General features: G+C 42.5%; 1 protein-coding gene across 1 annotated transcript in view; it reads left to right on the top strand.

The window, feature by feature from the left end:
* Nucleotides 1-1,091: 1,091 nt before the first annotated feature.
* Nucleotides 1,092-24,072, top strand: part of HYDIN (HYDIN axonemal central pair apparatus protein) — a 1,819,717-nt gene continuing 1,796,736 nt past the window's right edge. The window contains exon 1 of the mRNA XM_029609235.1: nucleotides 1,092-1,171. The gene's annotated coding sequence lies outside the window, so the exon portion shown is untranslated. The remainder of the gene's footprint in view (nucleotides 1,172-24,072) is intronic.

Raw genomic sequence — 24,072 nt, 5'->3', positions numbered from 1 at the left:
AGAGGTGAAATAGGAAATAGGTGATGGATAGGGTGAGAGAGCAAGAGAAGCTGGTAGAGTGAGCAAGGAAAGGCGAAAGAATAAGCAATTAAGATAGAGGAAGAAAGAAAGCAACAGAATAAATTTGATATGAGGGCAGAGCTTAATTTTTTGATCTGGATTTCGAAGATCAGGAACAGTCAGGCTCACCCATCACATTAAACATAAGCGAACCAACTGATCTTTTTTGTTTACAATATTTAATATAATTTGTGTATAGATAGTTGGCCTTTCCAAATAATGTGCAAGGTGGCTTACATAATTAAAATAAAAAAATTGATACACAATAAGTGCCATCCTTGGAGTTTACATTCCTGGCCTTTTCTCCTGCTGGAGAAAATGCTGAGGAATTCAGTAAGTTGCAGTACCAAATACCATAGCCTAGCGATTCCCACAGTATTTCCCCCCCTATGTCTAGTTATAAATGCTACTAGCATTTACTTGACATATGCAGTACTGTACAGACACACATAAGAAACAGTCCCTGCTCCAAAGAGTTTACAGTCTAGTCAAGATAAACATATATGACAAACAATAATCGGGAAGAAGTGTAATAAAACATTTAAGAGTCTCCCATCTATTATGTTGTGTTTGTGATGAGGATGCACTTTTTCACTCATTCATAGGTGCCAAATTGCCTGTTTGCTGCTTTGCTCTTTATGAACATACTATTCACTTGGGCAGTTGACTCTTGAGCACATCACCCCAAAATAATATAACACTATATTAAAATTATCTCATGGGACTAGAGAGTCAAAAAAACGTTTATTTAACATAAAAAAAAAAAGAACACGTCCTGATTTACTAAGCATTTTCTCCACAGAGACAGAATGGGAGGAAAGCCTTAGTAAACCAGCTCTTCCTCCCAATAATCGCTCAATTGTAATTTCGATCTGCAGCTGCCTTCGTTCCCACCTAACAACAATACAGTTGCTATGGCACTGCCAGCCGTAGCACCGACCAATCAGAACTCGATTTCTAAGATTGTAGCGTGTCTCACTGTCATGGAAACGGCAGCAACGGTAACAAATAGTGCTGGGCCTGCTGGAACTGTAGGATTCGAAGTTGATCGAGAGAAACAAAAGCGAAAAAAAAACCCCAACCCAGCGAAAATTCTCATAAAACAATACTGGTAAGTTTGGCACATAAGCCACCGACAACGCGTCAAAGCTGTAAAATCGTCTGTTTGACATCGGATGGTAGGAGACGTTCCGGACCTGGCGAAAACTTGTCAACTCCCCATGCGGGTAACGCTTCCTGCACTTTAAACGGAATGATGAAAATGAGAGTAGGGGAACGAAATTCCGTCTCCTAGCCTTAGCATCTCGGGAGAATTTTAATGGTACCGAAAAATATACTCGAGCCAGGGCTTTAAAGCAAACGCTGACACTTTTAAAACTCTTCTCTGTTCCCCCACCTCTCTTAAAAATGCAACAGGAAATCAGGACTTCAAAGGCCACATTGTGTTAGGTGGGGTAGACTTTATCAAAGTCTTGCATCAGTACCAAAAAGAGGGAAAAAAAACAAACAGATCTGTCAGTGGAAGTAGCCTTCTGATGTCAATGGGAAAAACATAAATGTAAAACTGACACTGTTCTTGTACAGGAGGAAAGCTGATATTTCCACCCCCAGCTATCGCAAATCAATGATTGTGATGTGTGACCTGGTTTTTAAAGGGAGACTTTTGACCACCCGAGGTTTGTTTGTTTTTTTTTTAATTATATCCCAGTGCATTGTGGTATTTGGAGTCCTGTTTCTTCCAATTGAAATTAAAACTGTAGGTACCAAAATGCATCTGGTAGGGCTGTCAAGAGACAGGCTCCGCTTGTTTATGTCCAGAAACTAGAATAATTGGTATTTATGTTGATCTCTATTCTGTATAATGAGTTAATCTGACTAGCAACACTAGAGAGATTTGTGCATTTTTTTAAGTATGAATAGAAAGTTTAAATTATGTTGCTTTTTTTTTTTAATTATTATTATTGATAGTATCCTTTTATTGCTTCATGCTATCTTTGTAACGCCAACTAAGAAACACAGAAACATAGGAGCAGATCTGGGTTAAAGAATAAAAATAGATAAACCTCAGATGCTAGCACTGCACAATCTTGGAAGCTAATTTCTTTGAATATTTCTCACTAGATATAGTAAAATCTCACTTTTGATTGGAGAATAGTATCCTATAGTAGCTATTTTATGAATTTATTTGTAATTTCTTTTTCAAGATTTCTGTAGTCTAATTTTACAGGCTAATGTTTTTGCACTGGAATTTTTAAAATGGTTTTTGGTGCTACTTTTTTCAATGAGCAGATAATAGAAGTTTAGAAAACTATTTTTAAAAACTGTATTTATATTCTTATTAGAGATCAATCAATTTTTGTATCATAACAATATGATCTTAAATATCAGTATCCCTTCCAGGGATGAATTGGGGGAACAAGCTCGGACTATAGTCTGTAGTTCAAATCTTCCTAACCTGTTCTGGGGACTCCTCAGCCAGTCTGGTTTTCAGGATATCCACAATGAATATGCATGAGATAAATTTGCATATACTTGTAACCCAGACCACCTTTGGGTTACTAATAGATCTAGTGCAGTTAGGGAAATAATTAGGGGAATACCCATTTGTAGACAGCCCTCCCACTGGTGGAGCTTTAATGGATATCCTTGATCCTGAGGTTTTATAGCAGAGCTCTGCAATAGGCTCGGGGCAGAATTATTTGGAAGTTATAGAGAGAGGAAAAATAGCATCTCTGTTTGAATTTTAGGCCTACTTGGAGCCTCAGATACCCTCTGAGACCCCACTAGGATAGGCCATAGGGCTCCCCTGCTGTTCTCTCCAAATGAGGTTCAGAGGGGTTGCCTTGGGACTATTTTTGGGATTTTAGCCTTATTTGAGAGAAGCCTTGCTGGAGGCCTGGGCCTTTCCAAAGCCAGGGAATGGGGAACCCTGTGCTAAAAGATGCCCAGTGTTTAGGGAAGACCTGCCCTAACGAGGTGGTGACCCACTGCAGAAGAATTCCTGATTATCTGAGTTGGGGAAAAAAGATTTTGCTTTTTCAACATCTGGGAGGAAGTATTCTCTGCTCTTCTTCCTACCCTTCCTTGGTGGACCTTCAAATCCATCTAGGATCCCTCTTACAGGGGATCCTGCGAGAAGAAAAAAATCTACTAACTGTAAGTAAAAAATCCAAGTACAGGGGAAGACACTCATACAGAATCCATAAAGAGCCCTGAGGGATAGAAAATATTATTCTCTGTGCCAACATAATTTTTTATGCCATCCGGGAGGGTTGTTTTCCCACTTCCAAAGGGGCCCTAACCTATGGGGAACTTTCATACCATCAAATCCAGAAGTATGGATGAATTCCTGGCCTAATGAAGACTAATGCACAGGCAGAGGAGAAAAGATCTGTAATTAACAGGCCGATTCAGTAAAGTCCGCCAGAGAGCGGACGAACGCCCGCTCTCCCGGCACGCGCACCAGCCACTTGCCGGTGCGCGCGATTCAGTATGCAAATTAGGTGGTGCGGTAGAAACAGGCAAAAGGAGGCGCTAGGGACACTAGCACGTCCATAGCGCCTCCTTTTAGCCCTGAGCGGCGGCTATCAGCGGGTTTGACAGCCGACACTCAATTTTGCCGGCGTCGGTTCTCGAGCCCGTTGACAGCCACGGGCTCGGAAACCGTACGCCGGCAAAATTGAGCGTCCGATTTTCGGCCCGACAGCCGCCAGCCCATTTAAAATTTTTTTTCTTTTTTTTTTTTAACTTTTTTTACCCTTCAGGACCTCCGACTTAATATCGCCATGATATTAAGTCGGAGGGTGCACAGAAAAGCAGGCACTAATTTCTTAAAGTAAAATGTGCGGCTTGGCTGCACATTTTACTTACTGTATTGAGCGGGAATACCTAATAGGGCCCTCAACATGCATTTGCATGTTGAGGGCGCTATTAGGTACCGCGAGTTGGACGCACGTTTTCCTCCCCTTACTGAATAAAGGGGTAAGAGAAAACGCTTGTCCAAGGGCAGGTTAACAGTGCGCTCCGACTGTATCGGCCTTTACGAGAGGAACTATAGAGACCTTGGTATGTGATTTACCGTATTTAATTGTGTCATTCAACAAAACTATATCAGTAAAGCATTATTTTGGACACTGCCTATGTGGTCCAAGTGTAGTTTATCTGGCACACAACACTCAGCACACAGCAGAATGAGGGAGTTCCAACACAGCTCACTAGTCACCCCATACTGGGACCAGAGAGGACTCCTTTCTACCTCTACTCCGAAGGACCTATACCTTGAGATGGGAAGAGAAATTAAAGCTAGCCAAGGTCCCTACCCCAAAGCACTTATTAATAACTTTATATCCCCCTCTGTACCAGATTGGCACTTTAAGGAGGAGTTATATACTGAATCTCCATGATATGCAAATTTATCTTGTGCATATCCATTGTGGATATCCCGAAAATCCGACTGGTTATGGGGTCCCCAGTACAGGTTTGGGAAGACTTGCTGCAGTTTTATTTTAGCAACATGGTAAAATCCAGCTTTAGACTCAAAACTCCTTTCCAAAAGAATATATAGAGATGAGATTCTGCCTTTTTTTAAAATCATGATTGTGGGTATTAACATTAGTCCACCTTTTAATATTTGTGAAGCAAGCTCTTAATGATAGGGCTATCCAATCACTTCAAATTAAAAAAAACAGGTAGAGCCAGTCCTTGGTTGGCCTCAAGGCTTGCATAGACCTATGGTTCCAATTTTAAAAGAAAACAGTAGAACTGGAACTAAATAAACAAATAAATAAACGTCCATGTATGTATGGGGAAAAACTAGGGTTTGTTTTGATTGTCTTTTATGACCAGGAATCATCTAGTCTTCTATTAACAAGACATGCTTTATGGAGAGAGTTATCTGTCATTTATCACATTTAGGAACCTATTTTGTAATGTCTGCTTCATTTTCCAATAGGGGGTCTATGTACAAATCTGGATTAAAACAATATGGTAATGGAGAAGGAGTGTTCTAGTGAACCCCGAAAAAGCAGAGTTCAGACCTCACTTCCCTCACTGGTGTGCTTTGTGAATGGGCAAGTCACTTCAGTGCCTTACATGCTAAACTTTTGGGGCAGGGGCATATCTGAATTAAAACATGTTATAAACTAGCTGTCACTTTACTCCCTTAGATGTAAAGTTCTTTTGGGCAAGGATTCACACCTGAAAAAAATGTTAGAAACTATAAAATTGGAAAAGCAGTCTAGAAAAACAAAATATTGTATTATTGTCATAGTTTTAATGTAGTTGGTGACGTTAAGTCAGATGAACTAAACTAACGAGATGAAGAATGCAGCAGTGTTACTATGGTCATGTTAAAGTCAGTATGACCACGGGGGGAGGGGTGGGGTGGGCCTGGAGCCTTTTTTCTGCTTGGAGGAAGGGAGGAGTGAGATGGTCTGGGCCTGGAGGCCTTTATCTAGTTGGAGCAGAGTTGCCAAGGAGGAGCAGTTTTTAAGAGGGAGAATTGCTGAGCACTCATATATTCATGCTTTTGCTCTCCACCATCATTCCAGAAAAATATACTCCCCCACCTTGCAGCAACTGACATCTCCTCCTCCTTCCCAACCAGCAATTTCCCCTCTCTCTTTCTCTCATGCACACATACACATACAGCTCAGCACAACTGAAAACCTCCCTTCCCCTAGTAACTCTCACATGGATCTCATGCATCCCATTCCCTCCCCCTTAGCCCCAGGCCTCTCACATCTGCTGGAAAATACATAGCAGCACAAACCTTGTGAAGAAAAAGGATGCTAGGCAGCTGACTTAAGGGAGATATAGAATTCACTTCTCTTCTTGTGCTGCTCCCATCATTCAAATACCTGCTCGCCTCCCCAATGCTCACCCCATTTTGTGCCACCTCCCTCAAGAATTCATCCTCCTCCAGCATCCACTACTATTTGTGTCATCCCCCAAACCATTCACCCCATTGCTCAACTCCCCCAAACATTCATTCCCTCTGATGACACCCCCAAGCATGCTCTCCTTTTTCACCTCATCCCCCTTTCATCATTTATCTCCTGTCCTTCCCCATAAATCGCAGTTCTCTGAGTCCTCTTCCCACACTCTGCTCTCAGCTGAGCCCTAGTGTTGAGATCCCAGAGAGCTGCTTCAGCCTCTGTCCTCCACTCCACGAGTGCCAGGTTAAACTGGCAAGTATCAGTATGTTTTCTGTCTCTTCACTATGGGCTTCCCCCAACTAGGCTCAAACTCTTTCTCTGGAGCTTAGGTCTTTCTGGTTGTCAGTGATCTTGACAAAGATTCTTTTCAAAACACCACAACCTCACTCTTGGGAGGCTGCAAGCAGGAAAAATCTTTTACATATCTAAGCTCACATTTCCCCACTTATACCTAGGTGGAATTCTGAGTTAGGACTCCCTTGTCTCTCCTCTTCAAATTCCAAATCACATCTAAAAACTCCTCCAGTGCCTTCAAATCACATCTAAAAACTCCTCCAGTGCCTTCAAAACTGAAAGAAAAAACCCCCCCACCTTCCCCTCCAATGTTTGCATATAGCTATTTGCACTTCTCATGAACTCCCTTTACTTAATGGCATTTATCAATCACTTTACTGATCAGAAATCTACTCAGAGCAAAGAACAGCTCTATCTCAAACTCCTCTCTATTGACCCTAGGCAGAGCTACATCAGTTTTATGACAGAAGACGTTGTTTAAAACCATGTGTCTTGAATCAACTCCCCCCACTTCCCACCAGAGGCGTAGCTATGGGTGGGCCTGGGTGGCCATGGCCCATCCACTTTGGGCTCAGGCCCACCCAAACAGAGTTGCCTAATACCACAGCAGCACGATGATGACCTGCCCATGGGGATTCCATCCCCCGTGGGCACATGAACAGACCTGCAGCGGTGCAATGATGATGTGTCCACAGGGATCTACCCTCCCGAGGGCACATGATGGCTAGATTACCAACCAACCTAAACTCACAGCCTCAGAACACTCTCCACCCACGGAACACAGACATAAGTTTGGATTCCTTTGACCTTACCCACACGTTAGAAGTGGAAAACCTGATAAAAAGATTGAAGCCTTCGACTCACCCTCTAGACCAAATACCTTCCAAATCTCTGATTCTCATACCAGAATACATCTCCAAACATCTAGCCGATATTATCAATTGCTCCCTCTCACAAGGTATATACCCGGATGCTCTCAAAATGGCCACACTCAAACCTATTCTCAAAAAACCTAACCTGGATCCGGACGACCTTAACAACTATCGCCCTATATCAAATCTCCCGTTCGTAGCCAAGATCATAGAGAAAATTGTAAATAAACAACTCTCAAATTATTTAGAAGATCATAACTTTCTTCACCCATCGCAATATGGCTTTAGAAAAGAGCACAATACCGAAACACTCCTCATTTCACTCCTCGATCAAGTTTACAGTGGCTTTGATAAAGGACAATCATTCCTCTTAGCTCTCCTTGACATTTCTGCAGCTTTCGATACGGTAAACCATGACACCCTTCTAAACCGTCTATCAGACATAGGTATTACAGGATCAGTCCTTAGTTGGTTCAAATCCTTCCTTAGCAATAGAGGCTATAAGGTGAAAATCAAGAATAAGGAATCCTCTCACACTAATGCACCATTCGGAGTCCCCCAGGGCTCCTCTCTATCGCCCACACTTTTCAATATTTACATGTTGCCCCTCTGCCATTTACTCTCTAACCTGAAACTCAAGTTCTATATTTACGCAGATGATGTTCAAATTTTAATTCCAATATCCAACTCTCTAGAATCTACAATTAAGCTATGGGACTCTCATCTGCAAACGATCAATCATCACCTCTCTAACCTTAATCTGGTGCTCAACACTACCAAAACCGAACTATTATTAATCACCCCAGAAAGTAGTCCCCTTCAACACCAGATGCATACAAGCATACATACTTCACACGCTAGAGATCTAGGCGTCATCATTGACAGTCACCTGAACCTAAAGCAATTCATAAAACACACCACAAAGGAGTGCTTCTACAAGTTACAAGTACTCAAAAAACTCAAACCGCTCCTATTCCACTATGATTTTAGATCGGTCCTCCAAGCCATTCTTTTCACCAAAATCGACTTCTGTAATTCCATTTTGCAAGGACTCCCGGCCTCCACTGTAAAACCTCTTCAGCTACTCCAAAACGCAACGGCGAGAATCTTGACAAACACCAATCGAAGAGCGCATATCTCTCCCATTCTAAAGGATCTACATTGGCTCCCTGTACAATTCAGGATTCTTCATAAATCTCTTACATTAATCCACAAATACATTCACCATCAGACCCCCCTCGATCTACGATACCCCCTCAAACTACACTCAACAGCTAGACCTTTAAGGGACGCCTACAAGGGATCCTTACATGTGCCTTCTATCAAAGCTATACAACACTCAAATATCAGAGACCGATCATTCTCCATCACAGGTCCCTCTATCTGGAACACCATGCCTCCGGACCTCAGGCAGGAATCATGTCTACTAACTTTTAAAAAGAAATTAAAGACATGGCTGTTCTGCCGAGCCTTCTCCGACACCAGCCCAACAGCCTGACTTACAACATTTCTAGCAACTATACACTTTACAAATTCTAAACCGTGTATATAAATTTTTAAGAGAATGTTTACAAATTTATCATGAGGTATTCTATCTGCACTTTCGCATACCCCAATGTATATCTTAATCTCTCGTCCCCCTCTTATTTTTCCTCCTCCAAGTTATGCATCCTTGTTATAATGTAACTTTACTCTCCTTCAAATTGTATTTACTGTTTGGTTGGTTATAGTTCCTAATTGTTTGATGTAAACCGAGTTGATTTGATTTGTATCAAGAAATTCGGTATAGAAAAGCCTTTAATAAATAAATAAATGATCAGAACCCAGGTGGCGCATTGAAGACCTGCCCGTGAGGGTTCCATCCCCGCATACTGAAGAGGATGTCGACAGACTGGTGAAGAATGGCCCCCAAGAGTATCACCTCCAGTGGGCTGAAGATGACCATGGTGATGTGACAGGCCACAGGAGGTGAGCAAGGGAGGCAGGCTGTGAAAGGTAACGGAGGAGGAGTGAGAATATCTTACTCTCTCATCTTCTCTCCCTGTCTCTTACCTTTCCATCTGCCTCGCTCACTCAGCTTCCCTTCCATTTCCTTCCTTTTTACTGAGAAAGGAGAGGAGGAAAAGGGAACTGAGCAAAATAAGTGGAAGAGAAGGGAAATGATGAGGGTTGTGTTTGAGGGGAGGTGTGAGTGAGAGAGAAGGGAAGGAAAGGGAATGGAAGAGGAGTGACTGAGAGGGAAGAGGGTGAGAGGGGAGGGAAAGAATTGAAGGAAAGGAGGAGTGAGTAAGAGGGAAAGTGGTAAGAGGGAAGGAAAGGGAGGAGTAGTGCCAGGAAAAATAGTGGAAACTGTTCTAAAGATCAAAATCACAGAGCATAAAGAAAGACATGGTTTAATGGAACACAGTCAACATGGATTTACCCAAGGGAAGTATTGCCTCACAAATCTGCTTCATTTTTTTGAAGGGGTTAATAAACATGTGGATAAAGATGAACTGGTAGATGTAGTGTATTTGGATTTTCAGAAGGCGTTTGACAAAGTCCCTCATGAGAGGCTTCTAAGAAAACTAAAAAGTCATGGGATAGGAGGTGATGTCCTTTTGTGGATTGCAAACTGGTTAAAAGACAGAAAACAGAGTAGGATTAAATGGTCAATTTTTTCAGTGGAAAAGGGTGAACAGTGGAGTGCCTCGGAGATCTGTACTTGGACCGGTGCTTTTCAATATATTTATAAATGATCTGGAAAGGTATACGATGAGTGAGGCTATCAAATTTGCGGATGATACAAAATTATTCAGAGTAGTTAATTCACAAGCGGATTGTGATACATTACAGGAGGACCTTGTGAGACTGGAAAATTGGGCATCCAAATGGCAGATGAAATTTAATGTGAATAAATGCAAGGTGTTGCATATAGGGAAAAATAACCCTTGCTGTAGTTACACGGTTAGGTTCCATATTAGGAGCTACCACCCAGGAAAAAGATCTAGGCGTCATAGTGGATAACACATTGAAATCTTCGGTTCAGTGTGCTGCAGCAGTCAAAAAAACAAACAGAATGTTAGGAATTATTAAGAAGGGAATGATTAACAAAACGGAAAATGTCATAATGCCTCTATCGCTCCACGGTGAGACTGCACCTTGAATACTGTGTACAATTCTGGTCGCCACATCTCAAAAAGATATAGTTGTGATGGAGAAGGCACAGAGAAAGGCAATCAAAATGATAAAAGGGGATGGAACAGGCTGAAGAGGTTAGGGCTGTTCAGCTTGGAGAAAAGATGGCAGAAGTGGGATATGATAGAGGTCTTTAAAATAATGAGAGGTCTTCAACGAGTAGATGCAAATTGGTTATTTACTGTTTCGGATAATAGAAGGACTAGGAGGCACTCCATGAAGTTAGCAAGTAGCACATTTAAGACCAATCGGAGAAAATTCTTTTTCACTCAACGCACAATTAAGCTCTGGAATTTGTTGCCAGAGGATGTGGTTAGTGCAGTTAGTGTAGCTGGGTTTAAAAAAGGTTTTGGATAAGCTCTTGGAGGAGAAGTCCATTAACTGCTACTGGTCAAGTTGACTTAGGGAATGGCCTCTGTTATTACTGGCATCAGTAGCATGGGATCTTCTTAGTGTTTGGGTACTTGCCAGGTTCTTGTGGCCTGGTTTGGGATCTGTTGGAAACAGGATGCAGGGCTTGATGGACCCTTGGTCTGACCCAGCATGGCAATTTCTTATGTTCTTATGGGGTGAATGGGGGGAAAGGGGTGATTGAGAGGGAAGGAGGATTGAAAAGTGGATTAGTGAGAGGGAAGGAAAGGAAATGGAGGAGGAGTGAGAGAAAAGAGGGTGAGAGGGGAGGGAAGGAGTTAAAAGGTAGGAAGGGTGAGAGAGTGAGAGGGAAGGAAAGGGGTGGATGAATGAGAAGGAAGGGGTAGTAAAGGGGTGAGTGAGAGGGAAGGGGGATGCGGGAAGGGGTGAGAGAGAAGGGGAAAGGAAGGAGTGAGGGGGAAGGTGAAGGGAATGAGTGAATGAGAGGGAAGGGGAATGGGAAGGGAGTAAGTGAGAGGGAAGGAGCAAGAAAAACGTAGGAAATGAGAGAATGAGACTCATTTTGTGTGTGTGTGTGTGTGTATGAGAGTATAGGTGGGTGAGTGTGAGCGAGCATATGGGTCTGTGTTTGCATGTGGGAGCCTGAGAAACTGTGTGTGTGTGTGTGAGAGAAAGTATATGAGTGAGAGCCTGTGTGTATATGTTTGTGTGTGAAAGAGAGTTGTTGAACATCATAGTGGAAAATACTTTGAAATACTCTGTTCAGTGTGTGGTGTTGGCCAAAAAAGCAAGCAGAATGTTAGGAATTATTAGGAGATTTGGAGCCTGTTTGTGAGACAAGAGAGAGCATGTGAGAGCGAGAGAGAGAAAGTGTGTGTGTAAGGAAGGAAGGGAAGAAGATGTTGAGCTGCAGATGGAAGGGAGTGCTAGAGGGCTCTCCCCAGCGTGAGACAAGATGTGTGCCCCTACGGCGATCCGGTCCATGTCTGGGAACTGGAGAACCAGGAACCTCTTACCGAACTTGCACGCCCAGGTGAGACCATCAACGCAATGATGGTCTCTGAACAGTCCTCCGACTGTTCCAAGCCCTTTTGGACTGCCGCTGGGTAATGGTAAGGGCGGCAGGCTGGACAGAGGTCAAGGGCGGATGGAGACATCTGGCATAGGACAAGACTCAGACGTAGGAAGACGAAGACTCAGGCGTTGAGGTAGACGAAGACTCGCGTTGAGGTAGATGAAGACTCAGGCATTGAGGTAAGCGAAGGAGTGCTGCGACGCCACGCGCCCTGCACACCCAGGCCGGGATGGTCGAGGACCACGATGGAGGCAAAGCAGCAAGCTGACATCGATTCAATTACATTAGCGTTCAAGATGGCAATAAGTACTGAAGAGAAGGACTGGAAATCCAAGATGAAGGACATCAGGACAGACGGATGAAGGTAGAAGCAGGCACAAGTACTCCGAAGACCCGGGCATGATATGAGAAGAAGGATGAAGCTCAGAGACAGAACTCGGAGCCAGGGACACCGATACGAAACCCGGTGTAGGAACACTGAGACAAAACTCAGTACAGGGAGAATAAGAACTGGGGTCCTCAGAAGCTTGAACTGCCACAGAGAAGGAGATCAGATAGATGGACGATGAGGATCTTCGGTCCATGAGATGGACCAGGCAAGTCAGACGAGGGACGAGATAACTCCTCGGCGCCGTCTGATGGAAGGAACCACCAGCGCCCTACACAGCCCAGCGGGGGTGGTCGCGGACCACTGGGCTACTACGCACCCTACCAGCCTAGCTGGGCTGGTCACGGACCACGAGGGAAGGGTCAGAATGGAGCTGAAGACATCTGGACGAAGACATCAGGAACAGACGGACACCTGGAACAGGTGAAGATGTCAGGACAGGAACAGAACATCAGGAGAACATCTGGAACAAGGACAATGGAGAACATCTGGAACAAAGCAAAGACAAGTGACCACGGAACAAAGAACATCTAGATGACAAGGGATCCCACATGGAACATAGTGCCTTGGAGAAGCTGGAAGACGTGGAGTCCTAAGGAGGACTTACTCCTTGCAAAAGCGAGGAAGGAATGACGGTGGAGCCCTTTTGTAGGGCAGAAGGAGCAACTCCCAGATGACATCAGCAGGAGGATCACTCCTTCACTGGCCCTTGAAATCCAGGAAGAAGGTGCGGCCCCACACCTAAGGAGAGGAAACAGGAAAGGTGCAGGACCCATGCAGGCCGCGACGATGGAGGCAGCGTCCTGCCGCTGAAGAGAAGGTCCGGGGGTGGCTCCTACCGTAAGAAGACCCCGGGGACTGCGTTGAAGAGGATGATGTCAGCGGCTTTTGGGCCGCAGTGCAGGCCGAAGTCCGCGGCTCCCTGCCACGGCGAAAGGAGACAGGCACAGCCTCGGGCAGCCGCAGGAGCGGCAAAGATGGTGGCCTCAGGACCGCGGAGTAGGAGAGCTTTCTCCTGCTGGCTCCTGCTGTGTTGGAGTACAGCGGCATGGCCCGCTGTGCCGGAGAAGGTGTGGGCGGTCTCCGGACCACGAGTGAGAGGCACAAGCGGCTCCTGCCACTCTAGGAGGTCCAGGCTGTGAAGGTAAGAACCTGCTCTTCACAACAGAAGATAGGAGAAGAGAGAAAAAAGAGAAAGAGAAGAGTGACCCTGGAGAAAGAATTAGGAAAAGACCAACAAGAGGAAAGTGGAAAAAAGAGACCAGGACCAACCGATTAGAAAAATGAAAAGATCAGAAAAAGGTAAAAAAAAAATAATTATATTTTTTAGAAATTGGAATATGCCATCTTTGGGAAAGTGCATTTCTTATGTATTTGTATTTGTTGTTTCTTTAGAATTCCACTGTTCAGAGTCTGGTTTCTCAAGCTTTCTGTTTTGGTTTTGTCTGCATGGTTCGGTTTCTAATTTGCAGTCCCTTATTTCTCTATTAGATAAGGTTCAGTCTGTGTTCTGCTAGTGTGTATGTTCTTTGTAGGGATTTGTACCAGTTTAGCTTGTTTGCTTTGTCCAGTAGGTGGTGTATTAGTGTTCTGGGGCCTGATGTAATATTTGTATTGCTGCCTTTTATAAATAAGAATGCTGTTTGATGCTTGAGAGTTTGTGCTGTGATTGTATTGAATGGCAAGGTTCTAGGTGTTTTGTTTTTTTTTGCAGGGGTTTGTTACTTCATAAAGGAGCTGGTGTAATGAGGTGTGCTGAAGCCGCTGCGGGTTTATATGCGCATGTACGTGCATTTGTCTGCGTATTTTCCCATGCAAAGCTCTATATGGAGATGTAATAAGGATTTTGTGCATGGGAAAAAAGCATGAACAAGTGCGCTTACAGATCCACATTTTTTTCTGCACGAATGCATGCTAATGGCAGGCATAGAAGGCAATTACCTAATCATTGGCAATGCAGGGAGCCGTGCTAATGCTGGTGTGGGTTTTTTAATGCAGGTTTTTTACCGCCACGGTCAGGGTACAAGTTAAGTGACAGCACCGATTCGGGGGCCATTTTATTCCATTGCTTGCATTGGCGTGGTGGGGTTGTGTGTCCGTGTAGCTCTGGTGTGATTTCGTTGTTTGAGATTTCTGATTGTGTCCAGCTATTCCTGATGCTGTGGTATATCCTGCGGGTTCGCCAAAGGATGACCGCAGCAGAAAGTTTGGCAGGTGACAGAGGTCATGGCACACAGTTATTGAAAATATTAAAAATACATTTCAGGGTCATACTTTCACTGAATAGGGAGACTTGCTCGCTTGCTTTTATGCATGTATTATGGGCACCTGAGCAGCCAGATTGGTGATTAGCTAAGGGCCTCTCTGGTCGCCCGAGCATCCTGATTCATGCCCAGATGAATGCCTATCTCAGCGCCTGAGCAGCCAGATTTGTGCCCAGCTGAGTACCTATCTCGCTGCCATGTGTTGTGAATTATCATCCATGAAAATATTAGCCAGTTTTTCTGCAGCACAGAGTTAGTCGAAATATTAAAAATACATTGCTGGGTCATACTTTCACTGAATAGGGAGACCAGTTCACTCGCTTGCTTTTATGCGCAGATTAGTGGTGCGGATTTTCAGCACGGATGTGGCCGCTTATTACATAGGGCCTTACAATGCTTAGGTACGCGCATTTCTTCAAGAGTGCATGGATTTCTGCACGCAAATCATTTGCATAATTTATTTTTTTTACATCCCGTAGAAATGCCAGCTTTAGGCACGCGCGGTGATCAAAACCTGCACTCATAACTAGCCCCTGTTTTGCAGCAGGTCTTATTTCATTGACCCCAAAGTGTTTAGCAGTGGAAGGATTTTGTTTTGCTGAGGTGATACAAGAATTTGAATTTGTTTTTCTTTTGCATGTTGGGTTGTAATGTGATCTGTCCTAGTTCTGCTCTGCACTTGTTCTTATGATTATGATTAGTGCTATTTTATTAAAATCATCCATTGTACTTGAAGATTGGAAGGTGGCCAATGTAACCCAGAAATTTAAAAAGGGTTACAGAGGTGATAATATCATGGCCCATAGGTAGGTAGGTATTTGTATCCCTATGGTAGGCCCACCTAGTAACTTGAGGTGGGGTTTAGGTAAGAGTGTAGGGGGTTAGGGGCCACTTTGACATTCTACGTGTCACCTACGAACAGAACAGTGGTCTCTTGTGAAGATTTGCTGGCCTTCGGAGTGAGGAAACTCACTCCAAGATGAGATTTGGGCAAGGTTCTCTCAGCCTAGCTTGATGGACTCTCTACCTGGGTAACATCAAGCTAGGTTGAGAGAACCTTGCCCAAATCTCATCTTGGAGTGAGTTTCCTCACATTAAAGAGGTGTTATTAAACTGCTAGTTGTGCTTTTTTTGGGAGGATTTCTGTTAAAAATGGGATAGTTTACTACTATGGAGTTTTTCTTTTCTCTTATTTGTTGACCTTTATGTAATTTTATGAGTGTTATTTTGTAACTTATCTAGAATGGTTGACAGGTGGGTAATAAATATTTTAAATAAATAAAAACTTGTTGGGAGAAACCTGGCAAAAGTTATGTGGAGCCTGCCATCTGTAGCCATGCCCTCAAAGGGCCAGTCACCCAAGTAGATACGTGAGTTTTATTTGCTTCCTTCCTTGAGACCATTACCTTAAATAGATTTACTGATGCTCAGAATAGGAGTAAGTTCAGGCAGTCTCTCTTTTGCTTGTGTGGTTCATATTCTTTTCTGGTGGATAAAGTGACAGCAGAAGCCAGAAAGATACTTGGGTGCATAGGGAAAGGAATGGTCAGTAGAAAAAAAAGGTGATATTATCCCTATGTAAGTCCCTGGTAAGACCTCATTTGGAATACTGCATACAGTTCTGGAGTCTGCATCTTCAAAAGGATATAAACTCGATGGAGGTCCAGAGAGTAGCAACTAAAATGGTCAGTGTTCTTCGTTTATAAAGCATATGGGGAGAGACTTAAGGATCTAAACATGCATACCCTAGAGGAAAGGCATGATAGTGGAGATATGACAAAAACATTTTAAAACCTCAAGGTATCAATGTATAGGAGTGAGACCTTTTTCAGTGGAAAGGAGGTTCTGGATCACCTGGTCATGGGATGAGGGTGAAAGGGGTTAGATTCAGGAGTAAGCAAGTTTGCTCACTATAAATAGTGTTTTCCATAGATAGCAGGATGAATTAACCATTACATGTGAGTGATGTCATCTGGTGGCACTGAACGGACTCTTCTCTTCTAGCTAGTAGAACTTTGAACTCTACTGAACATGTGCAGGAGTTCCCCATGCGGGCATTACCTTGTGAGCCTCAGTCTATATCATAGCTAAATTTAGCTAGTTAGTCAACTTTCCAGGGAGGCAGGTGGGTATTCCATGGCTAATTCATCCTTCTGTCTATGGAAAACATAATTTTCAGTGAGCAAATTTGCTTTTTCTGTCGATAAGCAAGCTGAATTAGCCATTAAATGTATGGAGTCCCAATCTGAGGGTTGCAGCAGAACAATTACTGAACAAGTAACCAGGACCCCATCCTGGAGAGTAGACAATTGCGAGAACAGGTTACACAAAACTGCTTGTCTGAATTTACTATCAGTCCTTGAGAGATTGTCCAGACAATAATGGAGCGTAAAGGTGTGAACTGATGACTAAGTTACAGTTTTGCAAATATCTCCAAGGGGCAGCTCTCTAAGATGAGCAACAGAAGAGCCATAGCTCTAACTTGATGAGCTTTGGCAGAGTCTGTGATCTGCACTCCTGTTAAGGTGCAGTGGCACTGAAATGCATTCCACTAATCAGGTAGGCGTTACATTTGGGGACTATGATGCCAAATCTGTTAGGGTCATTTACAATGAATCATTGCGAAGCCTGGCGATGCAGTTGAGTTCTTCTCTCATACTAGGTGAAGCTCTTTATAATCTAAGGTATGAAGGGTTCTTTCTCCTTCATGGACATGCATTCTAAGAAAAAAGGTAGATAGTATGGTGGACTGATTGATATGGAAAGCCAAGACAATCTTTGGTAAAAATTCGGGGTGATTTGGAACGATTACCCAATCATGGAAAAATTGCATGTATGGCGTATAGTAGACCCGAGCTTGGAGCTTGTTGACTCCATGTAGCTGAGGTAACTGCGATGAAGAATGCTACTTTCCATGTCAGGAATTTAAGTGAATCTTTCTGTAGTGGCCTGAAAGGCAGCTTTATGAATTGAGAAAGGACAGCACTGAATTCTCCCATAACAGGAGGTTTATGTTTTGGAGACTTAATGAAGCACAAGCCTTTCATAAATCTTGATATCAGTGGATGAACAGAGATGGGTTTAGCGTGTACTTGAATATGTACTGAGATGTACTTTCAACAATGATTCAGCGAGGCATGAATCAGAAAGGAGCAACAAGTACATTTAGCAAGTTCTTGGTCTCGCAAGAAAGTGGGTCCAAAGTTTTCTGTTGGCACCATTTAGAATATCTGATCCATTTGAAGGCATAGCTCTTTCTGTTGGATGTCTTTATAGCTGGAACCAAAATGTATGTGATTGCTCTAGGTAAAGAGAGATGAGCAATTACTTAGTGTTCAACATCCAAGCCGTTAGATTGAGGTATGGAAGGGTTGGATAATAGAGCATTTGTTCATCTTGCATTATCAACATAGATCCTGTCCCCAGATGTATGAGGGGAAAAAAAGAGACTGGTGTTGATGGATGATATCATCCATATATGATGGTTAATTCAGCTTGCTTATCAATGGAAACATGTCTTTACAGATAGGGTGGTGGATATGTGGACAGCTTCTCAGTGCAGTTGGTGAAGACAAGGGCAGCATCTGAATTCAAGAAAGCATGGATAAGCGCAGGGGATCTCTGAGGGTGGTTAGGGATTCTAGGGCTGAGTTGTTGATGTAGGTGGGCAGACTAAATGGTCCATATGGTCCTTTTTCTGCCATCACATTTCTATAGAAACAAAAAATATTTTTTTATTTTATTTTCCTTCCATGGGAAATGATGGCAGCTGACTGTCATGCCATGGTTTAATGGAACAAAGTCAGCATGGCTTTACCCAGGGCAAGTCTTGCCTCACAAATCTGCTTCACTTTTTTGAAGGAGTTAATAAACATGTGGATAAAGGTGAACCGGTAGATATAGTATACTTGGATTTTCAGAAGGCGTTTGACAAAGTTCCTCATGAGAGGCTTCTAGGAAAAGTAAAAAGTCATGGGATAGGTGGCGATGTCCTTTCGTGGATTGCAAACTGGCTAAAAGACAGGAAACAGAGAGTAGGATTAAATGGGCAATTTTCTCAGTGGAAGGGAGTGGACAGTGGAGTGCCTCAGGGATCTGTATTGGGACCCTTACTGTTCAATGTATTTATAAATGATCTGGAAAGAAATACGACGAGTGAGGTAATCAAATTTGCAGATGACACAAAATTGTTCAGAGTAGTTAAATCACAAGCAGATTGTGATAAATTGCAGGAAGACCTTGTGAGACTGGAAAATTGGGCATCCAAATGGCAGATGAAATTTAATGTGGATAAGTGCAAGGTGATGCATATAGGGAAAAATAACCCATGCTATAATTACACAATGTTGGGTTCCATATTAGGTGCTACAACCCAAGAAAGAGATCTAGGTGTCATAGTGGATAACACATTGAAATCGTCAGTGCAGTATGCTGCAGCATTCAAAAAAGCAAACAGAATGTTGGGAATTATTAGAAAAGGAATGATGAATAAAACGGAAAATGTCATAATGCCTCTGTATCGCTCCATGGTGAGACCGCACCTTGAATACTGTGTACAATTCTGGTCGCCGCATCTCAAAAAAGATATAATTGCGATGGAGAAGGTACAGAGAAGGGCTACCAAAATGATAAAGGGAATGGAACAACTCCCCTATGAGGAAAGACTAAAGAGGTTAGGACTTTTCAGCTTGGAGAAGAGACGACTGAGGGGGGATATGATAGAGGTGTTTAAAATCATGAGAGGTCTAGAACGGGTAGATGTGAATCGGTTATTTACTCTTTCGGATAGTAGAAAGACTAGGGGGCACTCCATGAAGTTAGCATGGGGCACATTTAAAACTAATCGGAGAAAGTTCTTTTTTACTCAACGCACAATTAAACTCTGGAATTTGTTGCCAGAGAATGTGGTTCGAGCAGTTAGTATAGCTGTGTTTAAAAAAGGATTGGATAAGTTCTTGGAGGAGAAGTCCATTACCTGCTATTAAGTTCACTTAGAGAATAGCCACTGCCATTAGCAATGGTTACATGGAATAGACTTAGTTTTTGGGTACTTGTCAGGTTCTTATGGCCTGGATTGGCCACTGTTGGAAACAGGATGCTGGGCTTGATGGACCCTTGGTCTGACCCAGTATGGCATTTTCTTATGTTCTTATGTTCTTAACCCTGGCCGAGACAGGTATGGTCAGATTGTGGATGTTAAGATTATATGAATGGACACAATGAGGCAACAGAAGCCAAAAGATTCAGTAAATATAGTTTCCGTTATTCCCTGGTAATTTAACTTTAGTATCAGAGAGTCATTGGAACTACAAAAGACCAACAAGTCAATATACAATAAATGGTGCACAGTCACTCCTCAGACTATAATTCAGGTTTCTATATGAGCATAACTAGTTATGTAAAAAGGTACAACAATCAAAATAATCTAAAGCTGGAGTACTTCTGCTTTAATGATTTGGGCTTTTTCCTTCTGCTACTCAGCAAAGATGTCTCTGAATCAGCATAATCAGGAGTTGCTAGTAGAAAGCCAGTCCAGTTCAGCATTTGGGTCTAGTCGCCTCTGGCTCTCAACCAGGAAATGTATATTGAGCTTAACTCTTCCCCCTAAGGTAATAAAGGTCTTTATTACTTATAGTTGGGCTATGTCCATATGTACTGTAGTCCTTTCTGTGGCCACAAAAACTTCCTATGGTAATCCTCAGGACTTCACATGACTGAACACTTTCCGAGCCTTTATGTTTAAAATGGCTCAAAGGTATAGATTCCCTGTATTGTATCCAGGAGTCCCAGAATCTAATTCAGGATCTGAATGCAGATTCCTGAAGGTGCATTCTTTTGCCAGACTGCTACTCTTTCCTTCTACTCGAGCTGAAAAAAAGAAAGCTTGTTTTGGATTTGTATCAAATCTGTTTCTCATTGCTCTTAAAAAGGGCAGTTTTCAAAATCTGGATTTACTTGGGTTAAAGAGCTGTCTGAAAATTGTCCACCTTTTATGTGGCAAAAAATATACATGGGGTTCCACAATATGCATAATTTAAGTCACATTAGGAGATTATTTCCCTGGGGGTGTGTTTGGGGTTGAGGGAAGAAAACGATGCATGTAAAATTGCATTGTCAAATTTGTGCACTTTATTTTCCATGAACAAAGTATGTGTAGAAAAAAAGCAGATGCAAATTTCTATGTGTACCCTGTACCCATGATAATTTTCAAAGTGAAACACTTGGTGAAAAGACTGTGGGTAGAAAGTATCCATGGACTTTGTAACAATATGGGCAGTTTGAAAATTAACCCCAGAGACAGTACTGTGATCGCCAGAGCACATCACAGCACTTGTCTTTTGAAAAGCATTTGATAGTCCCTACTTATCTGACAAGCATCACAACACACTAACCAGATGTGCCCTTGCCCCCAGATTTCATATGTCCTTCATTTACTGTTATTCAGCTGCACCACCAGGACCTCCACTGCACATATGCACTCAGACCCATCATTCATGCTTAAGCATCACTAAACCTATTCATTAACATTTACAAGATACAGAAGTTATGCAAAGTAAAAATTATTCATGGAGAGGACAATAATGAGTCTCCCTGCAGAGCTTGCAGTCCCCTGCTGAGTTTTCCTTTGAAAATCTCACTGGTGTGCAGAAATATATATTGAAGCAGGTGCAAAGTATGTGCCAGAAATTATGTGTGGAGATTTGATTATGCAATCTCTGTATGTAATTTCCCTTTCCTGACCTAACTCCGCCCCTTTTTCTCAGCAGGTAAAAGTATATGCACTGTAAATGCTTCTTATCTATGTCTGCTTTCTCCTTTGCCAGTTTCACTATGAAGTTTGAATGTGTGGGGTCAGTGAGTCCTGCAGAACTACGAGGCCCCACCCACATTAGACTTCTAGTGAAGCCACAAGAGAAAGAAGCAGACATTATTAAGAGAAGTGGCGCTCTTCTTCTTCTGGCAGGTGAGAGGCATGGGAGGATTATGTGTAGGGGTTGAGGGAAAAGAGGCTACCATTACCGCTGGCCCACAGCTCAGCAAGGAAGGACTTTGCCATGGATGGCACACTTGCTTATCTGCTGGGAGTTCCCAATGTGTTGGCCCCCTCCCCCCTAAAGTGTGTGATCTGTGGCTTTATTCATGCCCCACCCCCATCCTATGGCCCAGCATAAAATGTAACCAGAAAGACAAGCAACATGTCAGATCCTATTTACAGAGGGGATAGATATTCAAAAGTGCGCGATGCAATATTCGGCAACCTCTCTGGCTAAATTCTAGCCGGATAACTCTTTATCGGGTTAGAATTTAGGTGGGCATATTGGGGGCATTCCTGGGGTGGCTGGTAAGTATTCTGGGGAGGAGCGGAATTAGCCAGTTAGGTTCACTGGCTAACTCCAATATTTAGAGTTAGCCGGTGAACTTAACTGCCTAACTCTGGCCACGCTGCAGGCAGGTTTAAAGTTAACCAGATATACCTATCTAGCTAATTTCTAAGATAACTGGGTATATTCAGCAGCGCTGAATATCCTGGTTATTAAATTAGCCAGATAGGTGTATCAGGCTAACTTATCTAGATGCTCAGTGGCTGAATATAGACCCCAGAATATATAGAAAAAACTGGAAAAACAGAAAAATGCAGGTTCTTTAGCACAGAATTGGAGATGTTTCCCATCCTGAAATTTTTTTTATATTTTTTTACCCATTAGTTTCCTCCTCCTCCTCTTTTATTCTTCCAGCTCAGTTGTAACCAGTGGTGGGAATAGTCATTATGAGCCTTCATTCACCATTACTCTATCCCTATTTTCTATCCCTCTCACTCCCTTTAAGATGGTCATTGCAGTGACAGTGCTTGGGTTAAGGATTGGATCTGGGGCTAGTTCTGATCAATATGTTTGTGAGCAATATTTTGGACGATTAGAAGAATAAAGTTTGTCTTTTGGTGGAAGGCAGTAAGACCTACAACAGAATAGGCACACTTGTATGAGTAGAGAGAATGAGAAGTGATCAAAGAAAGCCTGAGTAGTGATCGAAGGTTTGACAGCTGGGATTAAATGCCAAGAAGTGCAGGGTCATGATTTTGGGGCAGTAATCCAAAGGAACTGTACATGATCGGAGGCAAAAGATTGATGTCCACAAACAGAGAGAGACCTTTGGGTGATAGTGTCTCATGATCTGAAGGCATCGAAGCAATGAGACAAGGGGGTAATTAAGGCCAGAGGGATGCTGGGCTGCATAGAGAGACATAATCAACAGGAAAAAGGATGTGATAATGCCCCTGCACAGGTCTTTGATGAGGCCTCTCATGGAGTACTATATTCAATTCTGAAGACTATGTCTTATAAAGGACAGAGACAGGATGGAAGTGGTCCAGATAAAGGCGACCAAAACAGTGTGAAATTTACACTGAAAAACCTATGAGATGAGACTTGAGGATCTAAATATCTGTACTCTGGAGGAGAGGAAAGACATGGGACATATGATACAGACTTTTAAATACCTGAAAAGTATTAATGATGTACATGAAACAAACCTTTTCTGATGGAAAGGAAGCTGAAGCAATAGGGGTAATAATATGAAACTTCAAGGGCATAGACTAAGGAACAATGTCAAGATATATTTCTTCTTAGAAAGAGTGATGGATGAATAGAATGCCTTCCTAGAGGAGCTGGTGAAGACAAGAATGGTAATGGAACTCAAAAGAACATGGGTTAAACATGGAGAATCCCTAGTGGTTAGAGAATGGAAACGAAGAAACGGGGTAACCTGTGGTAACATCAGGTGTAACATTTCTTTCATTTTTTTTTAAATGTAATCTTTATTCAAGTTTACTTGTTAAATACAAGAACAACTAAGGAAATATGAATACAAAAGCATAATCATTCACATACATAAAATAGCTTCAATAACATTTCATATTTTATCCCACAAAATGGGAGCACATTATAGAAATATACTCATAAGAGAAAAAACATCAATATAGTGAAGAAAGGAAATGTCATTTACATAACTGTAACATTCTATATGGGGTAACCTGCACAGAACAGGAAACCAGGAGGCTGTGCTTCTGTGTGTATGTCCTGTTTACCTGGACTTGAGTGGAGGCATTCCATGGGTCGAGAGTTTGCACTTAGTACATATGTTTCCATTTTCAAGATTATGTGCTAAAATTTAAGTAAAAATTCCATGTACATAATAGTAGATATAATTGTGTGCAGGTCATTTTTTTGGGATAATTTTCAAGTGGACTTATGTGCGTAAGGCTGCTTTGAAAATTGGTGTAATTTACATTCATTTTTGCCACCATGTTTAGGTGGGCTGTTTTTAAATTATCCTTATAATGGGCACTCTGAATAAACAGGCTCTTTGTAATTCTCAGTTTCTGTTCTGTAGAGAATTTAAAAGAGAATCTTGAGGAAAATAGGCTCAGATTTTTGCCCAGTTTCTGAGCCCTGGAATTAAGAGAGGAACTGCTGGGCATTCTCTTTCTTTTGGGATGGCTGTCGGGTCTCTCAAAAGACAGTATTTGAAAAATGAGATGTGATGACCCCCCCCCTCCTCAAATAGACCCTTGTCACCAATGTGTGATTTGGGAAGTTGAAGGAGGGAGTTTTCCTTTTAACCTGGAAATGTAAAA

Source organism: Rhinatrema bivittatum, chromosome 7 (assembly GCF_901001135.1).
Source record: "Rhinatrema bivittatum chromosome 7, aRhiBiv1.1, whole genome shotgun sequence".
NCBI lineage: Eukaryota > Metazoa > Chordata > Amphibia > Gymnophiona > Rhinatrematidae > Rhinatrema > Rhinatrema bivittatum.
This window is presented reverse-complemented; position numbering and strand designations above follow the sequence as displayed.